This window comes from Protopterus annectens, chromosome 7.part1, assembly GCF_019279795.1.
Source record: "Protopterus annectens isolate FY-2018-M chromosome 7.part1, PAN1.0, whole genome shotgun sequence".
Classification (NCBI taxonomy): domain Eukaryota; kingdom Metazoa; phylum Chordata; order Ceratodontiformes; family Protopteridae; genus Protopterus; species Protopterus annectens.
The window spans coordinates 74,003,855-74,011,574 of record NC_056740.1 but is presented as its reverse complement, the minus strand read 5'-3'; the positions used below and the strand labels follow the sequence as shown (position 1 = coordinate 74,011,574).

General features: G+C 54.9%; 2 non-coding genes across 2 annotated transcripts; both read left to right on the top strand.

Moving 5' to 3' along the window:
- Positions 1-3,070: 3,070 nt before the first annotated feature.
- Positions 3,071-3,224, top strand: LOC122807866. The gene has a single exon (XR_006365732.1). It is a non-coding gene; the product is annotated as a 5.8S ribosomal RNA (ribosomal RNA).
- Positions 3,225-3,626: 402 nt separating this feature from the next.
- On the top strand, positions 3,627-7,290 carry LOC122807860. Its single transcript, XR_006365728.1, has one exon. It is a non-coding gene; the product is annotated as a 28S ribosomal RNA (ribosomal RNA).
- The last annotated feature ends 430 nt before the right edge of the window (positions 7,291-7,720 follow it).

Here is a 7,720-nt window from a genome sequence, read left to right as displayed (position 1 = left end):
ATTTGGCAGCCTTTGGGAGCTGAAGGATGACGGGGCATCCCGTCAAAATGCATGAGTGTGAGTGCCCCAGTCTAGGGAGAGGGAAGACGGGGGGGTCCTGTCAAAGTCCATGTCCCAGCCCTGGGTGATGTCCTGCCAGGTGTTTGTGTGGGATTGAGGTGCCCTTACCCACTGTCCATCAATCGATGGGGATGACCAACCCCCACTGGTGGAGGGCCCCCGTGGTGTGGCTCTGTGGGTCACGGTTAGTGGGTTGAGCTTCTCCACCCCGGGAGCAAGGTAAGGGTTGGGGTGTGAAGTGCTCCATTTGCCTCAGGTTGGAAGTCTAGGTGAGACTGATGAGCCCAAGACTAGGCAGAGGAGTCCTGTGACATGGCCACCATCCCCTGGCATCCGTGCTTGGCTGAAGCATGGGGGGGAGCTCTCTCCCACTTTTCTCTAGCTATGAGCACTGACATGCACTGTGCCGGCCTGTGGCCCTCTGGGGTCATGGTTGCCAGTCCACAACCAGCACCCGGGGTGCCCCATCCATGGGGAGAGTGACCCTTCCTGTTGGCAGAGGTGTGGGCTCTGGCCCCTCCTTTCTGCCCACCCGCCGAGGTGCTCCTATCTGGTTGATCCTGTCAGTAGCATATGCTTGTCTCAAAGATTAAGCCATGGAAGTCTCAGTGCACACGGACGCTACAGTGAAACTGAAAATGGCTCATTAAATCAGTTATGGTTCCTTTGATCATTCCACCATTACTTGGATAACTGTGGTAAATCTAGAGCTAATACATGCTGACGAACGCTGACCTCCGGAGATGCGTGCATTTATCAGACCAAAACCAATCCGGGTCTCAGTCCAGCAGCTTTGATGACTCTAGATAAACTCAGGCCAATCACGTGCCCTTGTGGTGGCTACGCAACATTCGAATGTCTGCCCTATCAACTTTAGATGGTACTATCTGTGCCTACCATGGTGACCATGGGTAATGGGGAATCAGGGTTCAATTCTAGACAGGGAGCCTGAGAAACAGCTACCACATCCGAGGAAGGCAGCAGGTGTGCAAATTACCCACTCCCGACTCGTGGAGGTAGTGATGAAAAATAACAATACAGGACTCCTTCGAGGCCCTGTAATTGGAATGAGTACACTTTATATCCTTTAATGAGGATCTATTGGAGGGCAAGTCTGGTGACAGCAGCCATGGTAATTCCAGCTTCAATAGTGTATATTAAAGTTGCTGCAGTTAAAAAGCTCGTAGTTGGATCTTGGGATCGGGCTGGTGGTCCACCATGAGGTGAGCTACCACCTGTCCCAGCCCCTGCCTCTCAGCACTCCCTTGATGCTCTTAACTGAGTGTCCCAGGGGTCCGAAGCATTTACTTTGAAAAAAATTAGAGTGTTCAAAGCAGGCCGGTCACCTAAATACTTCAGCTAGGAATAATGGAATCATCATCCTTCGGCTTTTCCCATTAGGAGTCGCCACAGCGGATCATCTCTTTCCATTTCTTCCTGTCCTCTGCATCTTGCTCTGTCACACCAACCGCCTGCATGTCCTCTCTCACCACATCCATAAACCTTATCTTAGGCCTTCCTCATTTCCTCTTACCTGGCAGCTCCATCCTTAGCATCTTTTTCCCAATATACCCATCATCCCTCCTCAGCACATGTCCAAACCAACGCAATCTTGTCTCTCTTGCATTGTCTCCAAACTGTCCAACATGAGCTGACACTATATACTGATTCCTAATCCTGTCCATCCTAGTCACACCGAGTGCAAATCTTAATATCTTTAACTCTGCCACATCCAGCTCTGACTCCTGCCTTTTTGTCAATGCCACTGTCTCCAACCCATATAACATAGCTGGTCTCACTACCCTCTTGTAGACCTTCCCTTTCACTCTTACTGGTACCCGTCTGTCACAAATCACTCCTGACACTCATCTCCACCCATTCCACCCTGCCTGTACTCGCTTCTTCACCTCTCTTCCACATTAATGGAATAGGACTCCAATTATATTTTGTTGGTTTTCGGAACCGGGACCGTGATTAAGAGGGACAGCCAGGGGCATTCGTATTGTGCTGCTAGAAGTGAAATTCTTGGACCGGTGCAAGACGAATGAAAGCAAAAGCATTTGCCAAGAATGTTTTCATTAATCAAGAATGAAAGTCGGAGGTTCAAAGGCGATCAGATACCGTCATAGTTCCAACCATAAATGATGCCAACTAGCGATCTGGCAGCGTTATTCCCATGACCCACCGGGGAGCTTCTGGGAAACCAAAGTCACGGCCCCAGTGGTGTGCCAGATAATACGATCAAACTTGACTATCTACAGGAAGTAAAAGTCGTAACAAGGTTTCCGTAGGTGAACCTGCTGAAGGATCATTAATGCCAAGGGTCCTGGGCCGGTGCTGTCCCTGGGTATCAGGGCCTCTCCTCGCTCTGCCACCCTGACCCTCTATGTCTCTCTCTGTCTGTCTCTCTCTGACTCCTATCTCTTTGTGCACCCTGGTGGAGGCCAGCAGGACTGAGCCCGTGGCTCCTGGGGGAAGAGAGTGAGGGGAGGGAGAGGGGAGGGAGTGAGAGGAGGGGTGGTGTATGTCCCCCCTTGCCTCCTGGTGGCTGGAAGGAGGGGGTCCATCCATGTGGTCGGAGATGTGGGTGCTCCTCTGCTGCCATGAGGGGATGGTGGTGGAGGGTGCACCTGACCCAGTAGTGCAGTCCACCACACGCCCCAGAGGTTGCTGGCTCCCCATGTGGTAGGGGGAGGGAGAGGGTGCCATCCTGGCAGCGGGGTGGTGGCCTCCCCTCTGTCTGTGTTGAGACCATCCCTGGGGGTGGCACACCAGAGTCTTCTCCCCTCTATGTCGGTCATGGGTACCTGTGGAGGATGCCCTGCTCCATGTGGGGTGTCATTTCAAAGACCCGGAAGGTTGGTGGTGTGGCTGCACTCCGGCCACTACAGGACTCCCTGCTGTCTTGCGGTGTGGGGTCAGTAACCCCCGTGTGGGCGCCCACGATGACGCCTGTGAAACCTCGCATACTCATCTTGAGGTGTGATGCCCTGGCGAATGAGAACTGTACGACTCTGAGCGGTGGATCACTCGGCTCATGTGTCAATAAAAAACACAGCTACCTGCAAGATCTAATGTGAATTGCAGGACACATTGATCATCAACACTTCGAACGCACTTTGCGGCCCCGGGTTACTCCCGGGGCTAAGCCTGTCTGAGGGTCGTCATGCCTTCCATCACTCCAGGGGGTGTCCAGCCCCCATTGAGGGCATGGCCGGGGAGTCAAGGGAGCCCACCGCTGGCCCCCTGTCTCCCCAGGGAGAGACGTGGATGGAGGAGACGAGTCCCCAGCCGCCCCGAGCCGCAAGGGAGCAGGTGCACATCTGGCCTGCCCCCTGGAGGCTGTTGGTGGCAACGCCACCAGGCTGCCCTCCCAGGGTGGAGCCCGATGACCGCCTGCTCAGTTCCCATGCACCGGGGCCGTGTCGGCCATCCTCTTGCGCCACCCGGAAGTCCACCGGCAGAGAGCGGGTGTGCTGGGGTTCCCAGGGGGGCAGGACAGCCAGTCCGTCCACCCACCGCGAGGCCCCCATTGTCCCACTGCCCCCGCGACCTCGCTTAGAATGTGACCTCAGATCAGATGTGGTGACCCGCTGAATTTAAGCATATAACCAAGCGGAGGAAAAGAAACAAAACAGGATTCACTCAGTAATGGTGAGTGAAGAGGGAAGAGCCCAGTGCCAAATCCCCGCCTGGGCGATGGGCGCTGGGAAATCTGGCGTACGGAAGTCTGTCTCCCCGGTGCCACCCAGGGGGCCCAAGTCCTTGTGATCGAGGCTCAGCCCATGGATGGTGTGAGGCTGGTTGCAGCCCCCAGCACTTCAGGATCAGGTCTTCCCGGAGTTGGGTTGCTTGTGATTGTTTGTGAATGCAGCCCAAAGCGGGTGGAAAACTCCATCTAAGGCTAAACACCAACACGAGACTGATAGTGGACAAGTATCATAAGGGAAAGTTGGAGGATTCAACCCGGCGGCCGTGCTGGCCGTCTGGGCAAGGCAGATCCCCCTCCCCCACTGGATACTGTTGGGCACACTTCCTCAGAGGTGGTGTGCCGCAGCCGGCTCTGGGTCAGCCAGGAAGGCCACGTGGAAGGTGGCTCCCCTCCCCGGAGGGGAGTGTTACAGCCTGTGACATCAGCCCTCGCTATGCCACGGGGTCGTGGGAGATGACCGCCACCGCACCCACCCCAGCCCCCGGTGGGACTGTCAACTGGGCTGGACTACCCTCAATGCAGCCTGCCTGCATTCCGCCGCCAGGCTGACGGGCTCACCTCGGGTGCCTGGGGTCCACGGCAATGTCAGTGACCCACCCGTCCCATCTTGAAACATGGACCATGGAGTCTAACAGGTGCGTGAGTCCGAGGGTGGGCAGGAGACCCCATGACACAATGAAAGTGAGAGCCAGCGTGCGCCGGCTGAGGTGGAATCCCCTGCTCCATACGGGGGGCGCACCGCCGGCCCATCTCACCCATCCCGTCGGGGAGGTGGATCATGAATGCACCTGGTGGGACCTGAAAGATGGTGAACTATGCCTGGGCAGGGTGAAGCCAGAGGAAACTCTGGTAGAGGTCTGTAGCGGTTCTGATATGCAAATCAGTCATCCGACCTGGGTTTAGGGGCAAAAGACTAATTGAACCATGTAGTAGCTGGTTCCCTCCGAAGTTTCCCTTAGGATAGCTAGTGCTTGGCGGACGCAGTTTTATCTGGTAAAGCAAATGATTAGAGGCCTTGGGTCCGAAATGATCTCAACCTATTCTCAAACTTTAAATGGGTAAGAAGCCCGACTCACTGGCTTGGAGCTGGGCATGGAATGCGAGCACCCAGTGGGCCACTTTTGGTAAGCAGAACTGGTGCTGTGGGATGAACCAAATGCCAGGTTAAGGTGCCTGATGCCGACGCTCATTAGACCCCAGAAAAGGTGTTGGTTTATATAGACAGCAGGATGGTGGCCATGGAAGTCGGAATCTGCTAAGAAGTATGTAACAACTCACCTGCCGAATCAACTAGCCCTGAAAATGGATGGCACTAGAGCATCAGGACCATACCCGGCCATCACCAGCGCTGGGAGCCGAGGGGGCTACGCCACGACGAGTAGGAGGGCCACCGCAGTGGAACTGAAGCTCAGGGCGAGGGCCCAGGTGGAGCCGCCGTGGGTGCAGATCTTGGTGGTAGTAGCAAATATTTAAACGAGAGCTTTGAAGGCCAAAGTGTAGAAGGGTTCCATGTGAACAGCAGTTGAACATGGGTCAGTCGGTCCTGAGAGATAGGTGAGCACCATTCTGAAGGGACGGGCAATGACCTCCATCACCCTCGTCTGATCAAAAGGGAGTCGGATTCAGATCCCCGAATCCAGATCGTCAGAGATGGGCGCCTCACAGCATCCAATGCGGTGATGCAAACTATCCCAGAGAAGCCGGTGGGGGCCCCTGGGAGAGTTCTCTTTTCTTTGTAAAGGGTGGGGCAACGTGGAATGGGCTCGCCCCAAGATAGGGGCCCATGCCATGGAAAGCGTCGTAGTTCAGGCAGCGTCAGGTGAGCTCTCTCCGGCCCTTGAAAATCCGAGGGAGAGGGTGTAAGTCTCGTGCTGGGCCATACCCATATCTGCTGCAGGTCTCCAAGGTGAACAGCCTCTGGCATATTAGAACAATGTAGGTAAGGGAAGTTGGCAAGCCAGATCCGTAACTTCAGGATAAGGATTGGCTGTAAGGGCTGGGTCGGTTGGGCTCGGGTGTGAAGTGGGGCTGGGTGCATGCCGAGGCTGGACAAGGTGTTGCCAGCCCTCACCATGCTCCCCCCTCCTGGGGGGGCCGGCAGGTATAGCGGCGGTGACTCTGGACACATGCCGGGCCCTTCCGTGGATCACCCTGGCTGTGGTGGGTGCCGGTCCCAACCGGCGTCGCGCATCGTCTGGCAGCTAGCAGGTGACTTAGAACTGGTGTGGACCGGGGGAATCCGACTGTTTAATTAAAACAAAGCATCGCGAAGACCCAAGACAGGTATTGATGCAATGTGATTTCTGTCCAGTGCTCTGAATGTCAAAGTGAAGAAATTCAATGAAGTGCAGGTAAATGGTGGGAGTAACTATGACTCTCTTAAGGTAGCCAAATGCCTTGTCATCTAATTAGTGATGCGCATGAATGGATAAACGAGATTCCCACTGTCCCTACCTACTATCTAGCGAAACCACAGCCAAGGGACTGGGCTTGGCAGAATCAATGGGGAAAGAAGACCCTGTTGAGCTTGACTCTAGTCTGGCACTGTGAAGAGACATGAGAGGCATAAAATAAGTGGGAGGCCTTGGATGCCAGTGAAATACCATTACTCTTATCATTTTTTCACTTACCCGGTGAGACGGGGAGACGAGCCCCACCGGGGCGCTCGCTTCTGGCTCTAAGTGCCTGGGTTTCCGGGTGTGACCCGCTCCGAGGACAGTGTCAGGTGGGGAGTTTGACTAGGGCGGTATACCTGTCAAAGAGTAATGCAGGTGTCCTAAGGTGAGCTCAGGGAGGACAGAAGCCTCCCGTGGAGCAGAAGGGCAAAAGCTCGCTTGATCTTGATTTTCAGTATGAATACAGACTGTGAAAGTGGGGCTTCATGATCCTTCTGGCTTTTTGGGTTTTAAGCAGGGGGTGTCAGAAAAGTTACCACAGGGATAACTGGCCTGTGGCGGCCAAGCGTTCATAGAAATGTCACTTCTTGATCCTTCGATATTGGCTATTCCTATCATTGTGAAGCAGAATTCACCAAGCGTTGGATTGTTCACCCACTAATAGGGAGCTGGGTTTAGACTGTCATGAGACTGGTTAGTTTTACTCTACTGATGATGTGTTGTTGCAATAGTAATCCTGCACAGTACGAGAGGAACCGCAGGTTCAGACATTTGGTGTATGTGCTTGGCTGAGGAGCCAATGGTGCAAAGCTACCATCTGTGGGATTATGACTGAACACCTCTAAGTCAGAATCACGCCTAAACGTAATGATACTGCAGCACCACGGATCTCCGGTTGGCCAGGGATAGCCAGCCGCAAGGTCGGCAAGGAGAGCCGATCATCACTGGGTTGGAGCATGGATGGAAGGGGGCTGCTTCTCTCCAGCAGTGCACCGCACATTCGTGGGGAACTGGGTGCTAAATCATTTATGGATGACCTGATTCTGGGTCAGGGTTTCGTACGTAGCAGAGTAGCAAAAAGCTGCGATCTATTGAAAGTCAGCCCTCGAGCCAAGCTTTTGTCGCAGGTGAGGGACGGGCTCTGTGCCCTCATTGGGAGGCGGAGACCTGTTCTTGGCTGTCCCGCCCTGTGTGCTGCCCCCTTCTGCTAATGTCCAGATCGTTGGCAGGACTTTACCCTTCGGTGCCGGACGTGGGGTCTGGTGGGAGGATCGAGGGATGGGGTTCATGTGCAAATCAGCAGAGGAGCATCCCCCTTGGGAGGAGATACCCAGTCATGCTCCTCGCTCTGCACCCTCCGGCGCCTTCATCCAGATAGCCAGAACCCCTGCAGGCATGGAAGGGGCTGAAGATTGTGTACTCGGGCTTAAGGGTCATCCCCAGAGTGGTGACCCAGCGGTGGGTGCGTGGCTCCCGGGAGAGGGCAGAGGTCCATTTGGGTAAGCCAGATCCAGGATCCCATCCTCCCAGCCCCCAGGGGTGTGGAAATACG